The sequence below is a fragment of the Sinocyclocheilus grahami genome, unplaced genomic scaffold (assembly GCF_001515645.1).
Source record: "Sinocyclocheilus grahami isolate Dianchi unplaced genomic scaffold, SAMN03320097.WGS_v1.1 scaffold3.1, whole genome shotgun sequence".
Taxonomy (NCBI): Eukaryota; Metazoa; Chordata; class Actinopteri; order Cypriniformes; family Cyprinidae; genus Sinocyclocheilus; species Sinocyclocheilus grahami.
Window position 1 is genome coordinate 5305565 of NW_015505182.1, and position 15959 is coordinate 5321523.

Genomic DNA, 15959 nt, shown 5'->3' on the forward strand with positions numbered 1-15959 from the left:
AAGCCACAAAGTCACACGTCCACTTTTAAAAGAACATCGATTCCTCTCCTCCACGCTTTTTATTTGCGTTTAGTCGTCCAAGACGTCAGGCTCTTTGCAGGCGGTGTGTTGTAGTACTGCCCTTAGCGGGATCACAGCTCCGATCAGCACCACGGACAGCTCCAGCAAAAGCAATGCTAATGAAGCACGGCCTTCCTCATTCCCCTGTGTATTAGCATCAGACAGGAGCTCACTCTCACCATCTCCCCTCCAAATTATCCACTGCCGCTGCGAGCGTAACCCCGAGAGAGGATGTTCTGTGCTTCTGTGTCCCGTGTTCTTTGCTCTCTGCTTCTTTATTTTTTATGAACTGCCTCTTTCTCTCACTCATCTGCTCTCGCCCTACTCCAAAAAGACAGGAACACAAGAAATCACCCAATCCCGTTGCCTTTTTCCCAGCTTAATAGGACAAACCGGAGTGGCAGAGGATATGAAATTCTGCTCGATGTAGTTCTGCTCGAGTAGCGGCCAAAACTACTCCGTGAAGCAAACAAGAGCATTCCTTTCCTATTTAATGCCTGCAGTCAGCTGGCTTTCCACAGGACGACGGGAGATCAGAAGGGGTTAAAGGGTCACAGCCAAAACATTGGTTCTTCTTAAGACATTCTGCTTCGCGAACGAAGGTCAGGTGGGAGAGGTTAAGGCTTGTTTATGTAGATGCATGTGTGTGTCTTTTGTTAATTATGCTTCAAATGACTTGAAATGGCTTTTTTATTGTTGTTATTACAGTATGTACTTTTTTCCACTGTGTTTGTGTGCTTTTTACAATGACGGTTTCTATTATTCTCTCCGTTATCTCGGCTGTTGGATGTGAATCTACTTGACAGACGGTCCTCAATAACAATGTGAAGGTCTGGCTGTTCTCTAACAGTAGCAACCAAGACGAACACAGACTGTCCAACTAGAGAAAGAGAAACGGACATCTGTTGGTTTTTGAACATGCATTGATGCATCTCAAGCTGCCATCGCAAAGCCTTTCCTCCAGGCAATAACAAAAACAAGATCAGGAGATGGGGGGGGGTGCATTTTCTTTATTGAACAGTTGTGCGGTTATGTGTATAATTTAAAGGGAAACAAAGCATATTGTGTGGCAGATTGCAGTCTGCTCGGGTTTAATTGGAGATGGGGAGAGTAAGGCAGATGTTAGGCAGAGTTAAGACCGTTAAACTCTGATTACCAGGATGAATCCTCACCCGACACCTCTTCTAGCATACAGAGACCAGTCTATCTCCATCAGTCCATCCTGTGAGAAGACAAAAGTATTTTTATCAGTCCAACTCGAAAAAAGTTCTGTTTACAAAATGACATTTTGACAGTGAGCACTTCTGAGGATGAAAATAACTTGATTTGGCACAGTATGCAAAGAGATTCTGAGATTTGTTCATATATGCATGCTTGAAATGAGAAATTATTCTACATTTATTGATGAGCTGCAGATTATCTGTTCTTTCTTTCCTCACCAGGTGACAAAGTGTGTGTTTGTGTGCTTTAATTACAGCGGGGGTGGAGTGTGGTCGCCTCTTCATCCACTGCACTAACAGGAACTTCAGGTCAGGAAAACTGTGGAAATTACTCCTGGCAAAACTAAGTAGCTCACCTCTCTCAATTCACCAGATTAAGAGAGACTGCCCTCCAAAGTGGACTCTCCCTCCTCTTTCCAGGGTTCCCACGGGTCCTTGAAATCCTTGAAAGTTTGTGAATCTGAAAAAAAAAATTCAAGGCCCTGGAAAGTTTTTGAAAATAAGCATACATAGATACAGGTCCTTGAAAGTGCTTGAATTTATTTTATGCAAGAAGTTTTCTGGGAAAAAATCCATATTATTCCGCTAATGTGTTATTTCGCCAACACTTCGTGGCCATATTAGCTTGCTTGATTTACGTTAGTTAGGCGCATTTACGTGTTACGTTAAGTGTTTCCCCGCGTGAGGTACTTTGTGTTGTACGTTGCCATGACGTTCACGTGTGCACGTATCTACTACAATGGTACCTCAACATTTCACACACACACACACACACACACACACAGCTAGTAATTTGATGCTATAAAAATGGGGCGTGTCGTTATGGTTGATTGGATCTGCGGGAGTTTGGGCAGGAGTTTGATACCGTGGCTCCACCACCTCACGACACTACTCAGCGATCCCACGGATCCTTGAAATCCTTGAAAGTTTGTGAATCTGAAAAAAAAATTTCAAGGCACTGGAAAGTTTTTGAAAATAAGCATACATAGATACAGGTCCTTGAAAGTGCTTGAATTTATTTTATGCAAGAAGTTTTCTGGGAAAAAATCCATATTATTCCGCTAATGTGTTATTTCGCCAACACTTCGTGGCCATATTAGCTTGCTTGATTTACGTTAGTTAGGCGCATTTACGTGTTACGTTAAGTGTTTCCCCGCGTGAGGTACTTTGTGTTGTACGTTGCCATGACGTTCACGTGTGCACGTATCTACTACAATGGTACCTCAACATTTCACACACACACACACACACACACACACCGTTAAACATTGCAAAAATAGGCTGAAACGTGATGCCTGGAAAATGCAAGTTTCAAGATATTTGGCTCACCAAAGAAGATTACAAAGAATGGCATGCCAGAGATGAAAACTGTAACAATGTATCTTACAAGGTAACACAATGTAAACTTGCTCTCACTTGAAATATGTGCCCACATTAACATGGTGGCCGCGGGTTCTTAAAAAGTCTAAAAATGTTTTAAATAAAGTTTTCCTAATAAAAGGCCTTAAAAAGTCTTATGTCTTAAATTCAGATTTGATGGGTCTTAAATATTATCGGTCCCAGTTCTGCACAAATTTCCCTAGTCTGACGGACCCAGTGGCTGTTTAAAGGGGTCATCGGATGCAAAATTCACTTTACAAGTTGTTTGAGTATAAATGTGTGTTGAAAGTGTGTGTACACATCCACCCTATAATGATAAAAATCCACCCAGTGTTTTTTTTTTTTAAATCCCTATTTTAAAATCCCCTTTCTCAAATCAGGCTATTCTGAGATTCCTGTCAGAATGACGTAGTTCTGCACAGGCCCCTCCCACGATAGTTGATCGACAAGGCCGTCTTACCTTAGACCCGCCCTGAGTGAGTTTAGAGCTGTCCGCCATTGTGTCGACTCCGGTGCAGGGGAAGACGAGAATGTCTCAGATTTGTTGTTGGATGTAAGAATGAATATAGCAGTCGTCATTTACTCCCAACATCTGAGCCGATGAAGACACAGAGGATTAACGCTACTTTAGTTTCTGATTGCGGGAATGGGAATGTGCCGATCCCGATCTACCTAAATGTGTCTATGTTCACGCGAATCATTCGTGATCCAGCTTCATCTACAGAAGAAGTGAGTGAAAGGGTTTTTTATGAATCTTTGCAAATCGCCTTTCCTAATAATGTGCTAGTTAGCAAGTTTTGCGGATGACGTTTACAGTCTGCTCGTCACCCCACAGAAGAGAGGGGCGGGGTCAGCAGAGCTCATTAGCATTTAAAGCAACATGGACTAGAACAGCGTGCTGAAAACAGAGCTGATTTTGCCAGGGTAATAAAGGGTGTTTTTTACACTACCATTGAGAAATTTTAACCAAAGTATTTTATAGACTTTTTAAGACCCTAAAGAATCATATCAACTTGTGAAGAATGGGCATCCGATGACCCCTTTAAAGTAATTGTCCAATTTAAAGTAATTGGACAGACAGACCCCCCCCCCCCCCCCCCCCCCGTTACTGCTACAGTTAGCTGACCAGCCTCCTAGCTAGTTTAAAATGGGTTAATGCAAGTTTACTGAAAAATGGCTCTAGAATTTTACTTGCCCGACCGGACAAATAGCCTGATTAAAACTTGAGTGGCAAAAAAAATAACCAGTGAAGCTCGAAACGCAAAAATGATTCTTCTGATTTTATTACATTCAACGTAAACAGCGATTGATAATGGACAGTGTATTTAGGCTTTTTTTTTTTTAGGTAAGACTTTTATGGAGAAATCAAATCAAATGAGTTTATGAAATGAGCAAAAGAGCTGAACGGTACAAAGAAACTCACAGAAGAAACTGCTGAGGTGAACATTCAAAATGTTACGTTTTTTATTTATAACATGTAGTTAAGCAACATACCATGACACGGGAGCTAATTGCCGAATATTCTCACGATTGCAAATGTTATACTGATTTTAGTTCAATAAACAAGTAGTTGAGTAGTCACATAATTGGGTTACTTACATTTTAGACACAGTATTGACTGTTTTGTTCTGTTTCACCAACTAAAATAGTTCCAAACAAATATCACAGCACAAGAATAGTGCAATCTCCAAGCAACAGGCAGCTGTGTTTTTGTCTGAATGATTCAAGTCAGTAGACTCACTCATTAAGTGACTTACCGCCACCTACTGGCGGGGTTAGTATGTTTAAAAGTATGTATTTCCCCCTCCAACATTTCCATTTTGTATATTCAAAATTGCATTTTAAACATTAATCTCATAACATTAATGCAGTTGTAATTGTGCAATGTAAATTAATTTCTTTGATAACAGCCTTAGTGTAAATTGAATCTATTGATCAATTGTAAGAATTTGTCATGAAATATGATGCATACATTTAATAAGGTTTAAAAAATGGGATTTATAAAAGTAAATAACATCCTGAGGTTAATATAAAAAATATGCAGATAAATGTAAAAGCCGACAGAACACAGATAAAATATTGCTTCAGAATAAATTGTTTAAACCACCAGAAATATTGGTCATGCGGTGCTTTTGTGGGGATATTTTGTATGGGATATTGTCTGCTGATATGACAAGTTTTCTGTATATCGTAATAATAAATAGCATGTTTGACAGCAATATATATATATATATATATATGTATATATAGCTTTGGTCTTAAAGAGGTTTGGTCTTAAATTTCATATAGGTGGTATTAAAAAGGTCTTAAAAAGTCTTAAATCGAACTTGTTCATATCTGTAGACAGCCTGATTAAGTCCTTGGATTTGAGGTTATTGGACCTGGAAAGTCCTTGAATTTGAAGTTAACAAAGGTGTGGGAACCCTGTCTTTCTCTCTCACACACACACACATACCCATTCCCTCTTCTCATCCTAATCGTGAAGCGCCCATCAAGTACATGTCCCTGGAAACAAAATTCCGTTTCTAATAATACTTTAGTCCTTCTTGGTTTGGAAGAGGTCTTTTGTCGGGTATTGTAACAAGTCTGCAGGGAGTTTTGCTCTTGTGGGAGCCAAAAGCAGACAGAAGGCTTGGCACTTTTTGCCATATCTCTATCTCCATGCTCTGCCAGACATCCTGAGCTTAAGTGTGCTGCACTGATCTTCTTCCTCTCACAGCGAGTCTCCTTTTTCTCTATTTGTGTCTGTTGTCCCTAATCATTTATCACAAATCATTTCCATCCTAGGATTGATCAGCACTTTGACCTTCACTCTTCCCGGGGGGTTTGTCTCACTTGTCTCTTTCACATCGTGCCTTGCAGATCCTTTTCACCAAAAATGGAAAGAGCTTGCACCTGCTCTTGTTCCTTCGCACTCTTTTTCTCCTTGCTTGACTCTAGAAGGGTTTTTCACCTTGAAATGGCACTTTTGTCCGTTCCTAGCGCTCTTACTGTAAGGGGCAACCGAATCCATCGGAGGCTTTAGCCGAGCAGAGCAGCTGAGTCACCTGCTCCAACGTGATTGCTTTGGATTCAGGATAATCCAGCACCTTCTCTTTTCTCAACTGTTCCTGGTCTATTTCTATCTCAAGGACAGGCCCTTTGAGAAAAGATGGCCTCAATCGTTGATAGAGGCCATGGTGTTATTTAAGAAAAAGCTTTTGGGGGGGGTTTAAGCAATGAACAAAGTTTAAAGAAGTCTTAGGTAAGGAAACAAACTCTAAGCTCCTTTTTAACCTGAATGGCCATTATTGGTTCATGCAAATGTGGAGTGATTTAGTGTAAATCCCTAGCCTTGGCTCTGGTAAAATCTTTCCAGTTGTTGCTCTGCATGAAAACAAGGGTAAATTAGACCTTACAAAGTGTCCTCAAAGGATGAGGCTTCTTCAAAATTGGTTAAAAGCAGCTCAGGTGAGAATGAGTGCAAATAGAGTGAGTCCTAGAAAGTGTTGCAGTGTCGTCTGCGAACTGATAAGACCTCCTCAGAAACCGCAGCATATAAATAGACTCGACTGTGGCCACTGTGAGTCAGTGGCTGTCAGCAAAGCTTAAGTTCGAGGGCAGATTTTGGGGGAGGAGGGTGGATGTCCTTTTCTATGCTATTCCAGACAGAAAGATAAACATTTTCCCCCGGGGTACGGACTGTGAGAAGGGGTTTCTGTCCGGTCGGGGGTGCTGGCACGGAATTTCAGGCTGTTTTTGGCCTGGAAGCCCTGATTCTGCAAGGTCACATCACCATGAGTGTGTGTGTGTGTGATGATGATGATGTGCAGGAAGGACAATGCCCGGAGTGCATGTGATGGAACCAGGCCAGAGTGCCACCACGTGCTGTCAGCACGACAGACAGGGCACAACATCACCCGCCTACGAGGTTCTGGAGCAAACTGAAAGCAGCATTACATGCTAACGCTCTTTTTGTATTCATGTGCTTTATTGATTGTATAGGATTCAGAGAAACAGGAATGGGTAAAGACAGATACAGTAGTACAGTATAAGCCAATATGCGACACCCACTGCACCATAGCTCTGACAAGCTTTTGGTATTTGGTAATATTATATTTATTATATAATAAATAATTATTTTGTATATATTTTTAATATACAGTAGAATATATATTTTATATAACTGTATATGATTTAATGTTTTCAGATGCTACATATTTTATACAAAACATTGTATTTAATAATATATATATTTTTCTTTTTTTGGATCGTTGGTGCAAATGTGCTGGGATATATGTGTTCCTCCTAAAAATATATGCTATGTACTTGTAGAAAGGAAATATGTAGCTAAAAGTTTTTTTTCTTTGGAAGATGAAAATAAATTTGTGTGTGTATGCATTTAAAGTACTTCATAATCACTTTATGTAATTTTATTTGCTTAAAGGGGTCATATGATGCGATTTCAATTTTTCCTTTCTCTTTGGAGTGTTACAAGCTCTTGGTGCATAAAGAAGATCTGTAAAGTTGCAAAGACTAAAGTCTCAAATCCAAAGAGATATTCTTTATAAAATTAAGAGAAAAGGCGGGGGAATAGAGGAGAAACAATATTATACAGTATGTGGAAAATAAAGTGTTTTTTGAACCTTAAACCACATAAACACATTTCATTACACCAAATACACAAAATAATGTTCTTTTTAGCAGCATCATTTGATCCCTTTAATGGAAAAAGCACAAAAACTGAATCTGGAATTGCAGACCTGGTCCATTCATGTCTAATCTGCCTCAGCAAAAAGCACCTAATGATGATGGTTTACAAAGCTCAGACTGAGAGAGAATAACTCAAAGATTATGTTTGGAGCAGAGTGCAAGTACGAAGTAGCAGCCTTTGATCTCCATGGCGGCAGTGACAGCGACTGGGCGGGCGGAACCATGCGGAGGGTCTTCCGGGATTCATTATCCTGTTTGTGAGTCTTTTTAATGATGGGGGAGGTCCCTGCCCTCACCAAGAGTCACAACAGAGAGCCGTTTATGCACACGTCTGAACAGATGAGCTGTGAGCATTCTCTAATTACTGTTTAAGATCCATTAAAACTATTTCCTTCATTCAGACTTTTCATGGCAATTACATTTGACTATAAGGTAATATGCACTCAGCACTCATAAAATAACAACAAAAAAATGCTTGATGTACTCCAGAGACAACAACAACAACTGACTGTTCAGCTTAAGCGTATTGTCATGGTATTTTTCATTTAGTGCTGCAAAGCGACAGTTCCACATTATTATATTGAATTTTAATTAGACTGTCCAGAGATCACATTCCAGGCCAAAAAATGAATGTGGCAGATCATCTACCGATGATAAATACTTCACATCACTGAAGTGATTAATCAATCCATGTTGGCAAATGCCTTGTGTAATATAGAATTAGGATCATGTCAATTGACTTGTTCCTTTAAATGTAACACAATGGGAAGATTTAATTATCTCTTAAGCCGGGGGCTCTTTTTTTTTTTTCAATGAACAATTTTCAGTAATAAGATTTTTTTTCATTATAGAGCAAAACTGGTCTTTGTTCACTTGTCTTTTTTTTTTTTTTTTTTTTTTTTTTTTGGTCAGCCAAGATCATTTGACCTAAGAAAAAATGTAAAAGAAATATTTCAGTAATTTAAAAGCACAAGTATTTTTATACTAGCTTGTTCTTAGATGAAACACACATTTTGTAATTAGTGTTTAAGTCAAGGCTTGCTTGGGTTGGTTTGTTTCCATTTTAAGGTAGCTTTTTAGTGAGGATGTCAGAATAATGTGTTTGGATATGTAAATTCCGTGCTGTCAGTCGTGACCGGGATGTATGTGGCATATGGTACAGTCTGACATAAAAAAGCATTGATGTTGCACAGATTTGGTTTTCCCCATGATCTCACTGGGGTCATATCACACTTTCTGACAAGCTATGAATGTGAAGGACAGAAAAGAAATCACACTGTCCGCATCTGTCTTCAGCCAATCAGGATATTCCTGCTGATGATTTCACACCGTTAAGCAGGCCTGGACATGTCTTAGAACATGATGTCAAATATAGGTATGTATCTCACTTTTAGTCACACCATCTCACTCTCCCATTCCTCATTTCCTTCAGCTCTCTCTCCCCTCCTGTCCTCTGAGACAGCGGTGTGATGTAATGTGAAGTAGAAATGCTGTCGACTCTTTGACCTTGTGTTAAAGGGGTCATATGATGCTTTTTTAAAGATCATTATTTTGTGTATTTGGTGTAACAGAATATTTTGACATGCTTTAATGTTCAAAAAACACATTTTTATAATAAGTCCTCTATGCCCCGCCTCTCTCAAACGCTTCGTTTTCTACAAAGCCCCTCCAAAGTGCAGTCTGCTCTGATTGGCCAGCTGACCCAGTGCATTGTGATTGGCCGAACACCGCAAGCACTCGTCGGAAATGTAACGCCCCTTACCATAATCGCGAGCTTCATCTTTCAAAATAAATGTAAAGACAGACATACAGTGCCAACTCCAATAGTAGTGTTCATTTCGTTGACGAAAAATCTTTGTTGGCAAGTTTTTTCTCATGACTTAAAGACAGTGACGAGACGACTAAGGTCAATAAACAATAACTGCGACTATATCAGCATACAGTATCATTGACGATAAAAGACGAGACAAAAATTTATCCCAACATTTTTTGTGAAAATAAGAGACAAAATATTTTTGCGGACTCTTCATATCTGGCAACCACACACATGAAAGCTCGCATAGTAGAGACACCCCAAATCAAAGCTTCTCTGGTAAAAGGATACATATTCTGCACTGTGTTTTGCCTTAATTTTTACAATCTGGCAATCATGCACACGCACTTGATCTCCATTGCGGAAGCACCAACAATGATCTGAAAACGCCAACATACAAGTTAGCTGGAGTTTAGCGATCTTCATGTGAGATCTTCAGCTTAAATGAAAGTGTCATTCAGCCAGTCTTTGTTCTGTCATGAGATTTCAACTATATTGTTTGTGATTGTGGTTGCTGAATAAATGCGGTTGTTTTAATAGAGAAACATTATTGCAATTTGGAATTATTGAAATTACTATTAGGAGTCACTGTTATAATATTTATTGTTTGTTTTACCAGTTTTCATAATGTAGACAGAGAGAGTGCATAAGTCTTTGATAGTCATTTATTTAATAAATAGCCTATATCAGTACAATGGGTGAGGTAAAATAAACCATGTGAGTCGATTTTTGCTTATTAGTAAACCTGCAATACCTGCAATGCAAAAAAAAATGTCTCAAATGACAACAGTCATTACAATTATAATTTTGAGCAAAAATAAATACAGGACTAAAACGAATTTAAAAGACTAAGACTAAATAAAAAATGGCTGATAAAATTAACACTATTTAATAGACACTTAATTACACCCTACTGTAATATTTTGTTATATTTGTAATTTTTTATTTTACTGTTTTACTGTATTTTTATTGTTTAATTGTGCTGTTTTACTGTCAGTGGGTCTTTACACATGAACAGCATGATATTTGCCATTTATTTGAGTTATTGAAATTTTTAGCTATTCCTCACACAAAGTTATCATATAACTTTCAGAAGACTTGATATAGTGCAAGGGCCATATTTCCTACTTTTATTATGCCTTTATTATGCTTTTTGTTCTTTTTTTCCAGCTTGGGATTCATGGTCACTATGGAGTGTCATTGTAAGGTAAAGAGTTGCAGATTCTTTAAAATGTATCATTTTGTGTTCCATGTAATAACACATATGTAACAGAATGTAACAGAATTTTAATTTTCCTCTAAACATAGACTATGCATATCTCTTTAATCAGGAGTGGTTAGCTCTCAAAGATTCGTTTCCAAGCGTCATTGTATAAAAGTGCATCTAGGTGCTTTTGTTTACACTCTGCGAAAAAAACATGTCACTGCTATTGCTATTGCCATGAAGAGTTTTGAATATCTTGGTGCATGTGTTCCCACACTGTATTATTTTTATTAAACTAACGCAAACTGACATAAAAAACAGTGAAGAGGAACTTCTCATTAGCTGAATGTGGAGAAGAAAGACACGCTGTGTTTTTTTCCCCAGCAAGCAGGCGTAAAGAAACAGAGCAGCAGATCAGAGAATGAAAAAAAAACATCTCTGTTGCTGTTATTCACCGGTGTGGCAACCCCAAAATCTGACTAAAAGTCACTTTGAAAAACTGCAAATCAAATCACTGCACCACCTACTCCACTTGCCCCCAAAGTTTATAGATACTCTAAATATTTAACAACCATAATTTGCCAAGAGCTCTGGATTAGTAAAAAAAATGCACAGATAGAGGAGCAGTGGCATAAAATCAAAACACACATTACAGACGTGTCGATGAGCGTTTTTTTTTTTAGGTGTGCAGAGAAACAGTTGCTATGGAAGGAGCTTAATGAGGGGGAATTAAGATGGAGAGGAAGGAGCAGGCCACGGGGCTAGTTTTAGAAAAACAAGTCGAAGAGATGTCTGATCTAATTTATAAACCCCGAGTGTCATTTCAAAATCCCCTCTCTCTCTCTTAGCTGCTATGTAAAACAAGAGATGAATAAACAAATCTGCCTCATTAATATGTATAACCATACATGTCTACGGCAGTATCGGGATGTCAACAATGCTTTGTAATGGGAGAATATTTTCAGCTGTCGCTGTTAAATGCACTATCAGCAGTACAGCATATTTGATGCATTTGAAATATTACTTGCCGCAACAATGTTATTATGAGGATTTCGTTCAGCATTATAACATGCAAAACATGTCACATTTACTACAGCACATAATCTCTCTGTTCGAGGCTATAATATTCAGATTTTCCCAGGTTAAGTCGAAGATACATTACAGCCTGGAATTCACATTTTGTTTTTTTTGTTTTAACAGGTTGTGTACGTCTGACACGCTTGCATGCATGTTCACGCTCCAGTAGAGGATAGCTGGTGAGGAATTAATGGTACAATGAACTTCTAATTACCCCTGGATCACAATACTAAGGTGAGCTAGGAAAACAAGAGAAAGAAACGTGTATGCTAATTATATCCCAAGTAATGCAAAGCGGTTGCATTGACAGTGAATCAAAGATTGGTTTGCTGTTCAGGCTTTAATCTAACTGCTGCTCTCTCGTTAGCCATAGACTATTCATGTGCAATTAGCCTGTGATTCAGTCCTTGTACAAGCACCAGGGCACAGCTTCGATGTGCTACCTGTGTCCTGTGTCACATACGGTCTCCCACCAACACAACATGTCCGCATGTGTTGTTTCTACAATTTAACATGACTGACTTAATTATTATGAAACTAAAAACTGAGAGTAACTACTTTTTTGGTGAAATAATATTGCAAATTAAAATATCTGTGTTCTATTTTAAAACCGTTGAAAATGTGTATTATTCATGTCATGGCAAAGCTGAATTTTCTGCGTCATTACGCCAGTCTTCAGTGTCACATGATCCTTCAGAAATCACTCTAATATGCTGATTTGCTGCTCAAGAAATCTTTCCAGTTATTTTCAGTGTTGAAAACAGTTGCTGCTTAATATTTTTTTGGAAATGTGATGCACAACCATTCAAAGATTTAAAAAAAATTTAAAAAAAAAGAAATATTTTTATTCAACAAAGATGCATTAAATTGATCCAAATCGACAGTATAGACATTTTTAATGTTGCATTTTTAATTCTATTCATCAAAGAAGCCTGGAAGAAAATGCATCAGTTTCCAAAAAAAAATGTTTAGCATCAACTGTTTTCAACATTAATAATAATTGTAATAATACTGTAATTTCGAACAGTATTGGAGAGTATCAGTAACACTTTATTTTAAGGATAAATTCTCACTATTAACTAGTTGCTTTTTTGCATGCATATTGCTGGCATTTTATCTGTGTATTAGTACTTATAAAGCACATATTAATGCCTTATTCTGCATGATTGTATTTTAGATCCTAAACTTAACTTCCTTACAGGGAAAACTCTTAGTTAATAGTGAATATGTGTTTCAGAGTATCTAACTAAAAGCAATACATTTTGCAGAAGCATGACAGGTGCAGCTGTTTTAAAATAATGTAGCTGTGTGTAATTTTTCATCAAGACTGTATTGCAAAAGTCAAAAACATGTTAATTTCTCTCTATCTCTCTCTCTGTCTCAATTACTGTATCGTGAGTTTGATTCATTTCTGTAAATTAGTTAGTTCAGAAGGTGTATTTTGGCAAGTAATTTCAAATGGACTGGTTCAAAAATAGATTTGGAGATGAATATGAGTCATCAGTCAGTAGTGTTCACAAACATCCCCGGGCACCATGGAACTTGTTCGTTTTGTAGCAAAATGTTAAAACCGTTAAATAATGTTGTTTTCAAGTTGTTTTTATAGTTTTTTAGTTCTCTTCATTGTTAAAGTTTGATATACTGTACAGCTTGTTACTGGTGCAGTCTCTTTCAACATGGAAAGTTTAGGTTTTTATATGTTGCCTCATAGAGAACTCAACATTGATGCTTTCAGTCTGCAAGCATAGAGGTCATTTACTGTTGTGGTTGTTGTCATCTTGAAAGGCGAGTTCAGTAAGTTCTTGACTGTTGATCAACCAAACATTTTTTTTTCTTTTTTGATAAATTATCAAGTTTCGTTCTGATACCCTGACATGAGTTGGGTTTTATTGCCATGTTTATAGATAAAGCGCACATTGTTGCCTTTTTTATGTTTTTTAAGTGCGTTAAATCAGTTCCCCAACCGGTGGCCTGTGGTTGAACAGATAATGGAAAAGTTAATTCAAAATATAATAATTATATATATATATATATATATATGTAAATTAGGAGTGTAACGGTACACGTATCTGTCCCGAAAATTTTCGTTACGGGTCTTTCGGTACGCACGTGTACCGAACAAATCATTCAATTTTTTCCGGAAATTCAGACAATAAATGGTGTTTTGGCACTCTTTGATGAGGCGAGACAGCTCGTATAAACGCCTCAGTTCTGACAGCAGCACCGAGCGCGACCATCCCTTCCTCATTACTTCTAGTTTTAACGTGAATTTCGCGAAATAAACATGAATTGACATCTCATGCCTCATGTAATCGCACAACTAGTGTTTCGCTCGTGAAAAGATGCGATTAAAACGGCTTGTAAACAAAGTGTCACGTAGCATTTCATTACCTCAGGCAAGTCATCAGTGTCCACAGCTCGTCAGTTCACCAGAGAATTTAGTCTAGAGAAGAGCATTTCGCGAAATATTAGACTAGGCTATATACTCATTATATTTTGCTTTACCTGTTAGTGATGTCTTAATCTTTTAATGTATATTTAAATAAATATTTTATGAAGCGAGTTATGACAACCAACAACAAATAGTAGCCTATAATTTAGAAATTAATTTAAAATTAATTTTTGAGTGTTGATTATTATAGTTAAAAATAAATAATAATTATATTTAAGTCTGGGGTCTGTTGTTAATTGTAACCTTAGGCCGTCTAATGTAAAAGTGCTCCCTATAGTTTAGAGCAGAAGCTGAGGTAGATTTGTAGGCCTATAGATTTGATATTTGATCAAATATGTTTAATTAATTCTAATTCAGATGAAGGTGGATTTAATCAATGTGATTGTCCTGATCATAATATGATGCTGGTCCATTTGTATTGCAAGAAGATTCTTCATGGTGTTTTTTAAGCATGAATTACACTGAAAAATCACATTGCTTTTGTTAAGACCATTAAAGAGCCTTTCATCTGAAATAAAATAAATGATAAGGGCTGGTTACTTTCAATTCCATGAGATTCCCATTTCCAGAGAATCCTTTGTCTCGGAGAAGTTAATAAAAAGCCACTAATTTTCTGTGACGATGATGATGGTGACACAGAGAGGATGAATGCTGTCAGGAAATGTGGAACAAGTGATTGGTGCGAATAGAAAAGGAAGTCAAAACAAACTTAATATAGTAGGCGCTAATGGGGGGTGAAATTCAGCACAGGCTAATGAACGATTCATTTCAACAGTGCTAGGAAAAAGAACAAAGCTGCTCCAGTTTGGGAGGAAGTGTCTTCCATGAGCCGTTGACAATTTACGTTGTTTTGTATTACAAGTGTTCTTTTATTTTGAGCAGTGCAGCGATGGTGACTAATTGTCATTCTGTCACTCATAAGTTTCTTTTTGTCCCTATAAAATTGGTTTTAAGATTCTTTTACAACTCCACAGTTGTAATGAACATGAGTGTGTGGCCACAGGGAACTTCATACTTAGTTGCAACGCGAAATTGAATTTCGTTAGCATCTCTTCATTAATATAGAGCGTCTCACACTTGTGTTTTTGGAGGGAGCACCAGTGGCAGTCCTGGCTTACTTTGTGCCCTTGGTGAGATATGACTGTTTAAAAATGTTTAAAGAGTTTCTTTGTAAAATGTTTGTGTGTGTGTGTGTGAGGGGTAGGTTGAAGGTTAGGCTAAGGGGATAGACAATAGAGTTTGCACAGTATAAAAACTGCTACACCTATGGAGAGTAAACCATACAAGTGAGTGTTTGTGTGTTTGACAGCAAGTGAACAACACCATACATTTTTATTGTTTAGAAAAAAAACAAATTTTGACATTTTTATAATTATTGTTTTGTTTCTCATGAAAACATCATAGTTTTGAGCCAAATATTTGTATTTGAAGTGAAAACACTTGAGTGAACTGGCTAAATTTTGACAAATTTGTGGTGATTTGAAGTGCTTAAATATATCGTAAAAAGTAATCTAAAAGTAATCAATAAGTAGTCAGATTATATTACCTGAAATATGTAATTTAATAGATTGTTATTGACACTTTACATAATGTATTTTGGAATGTATGATTTTATTTTTCTTAACCATGTTATTCAGAAAAACAACATATTTATTTGTGTTTTAATAAATGATAGGTTTTATTGCATACATATATTATTGTTATATGTACATAATTGTAGACATTTTTAGACTTCGTAACCATGTTTTGCCCAGAATACTCATGCAACTAAATATTTGATTTATATATTGTTTTATGAATTTTGTTTTACTTATAATCATTTTTGTTTTAAATTTTATGTACTGTATTATTATGTTATAATGTTTTATTTGTGATACTATAAAATGAGTTCAGAAATTCAGCATATTTTTATTTATTTTGCTCCAAATGAAAATTGAAGTTCATTGCTGTTTCATACTGCACATTTTGGCATGTGACTAGCAGGTTATCCAGATATTCCATGCATACAGAAAATTTGCATAATGCACGTAGTATACATACTGGAGGGGGGGGGGGGGGGGG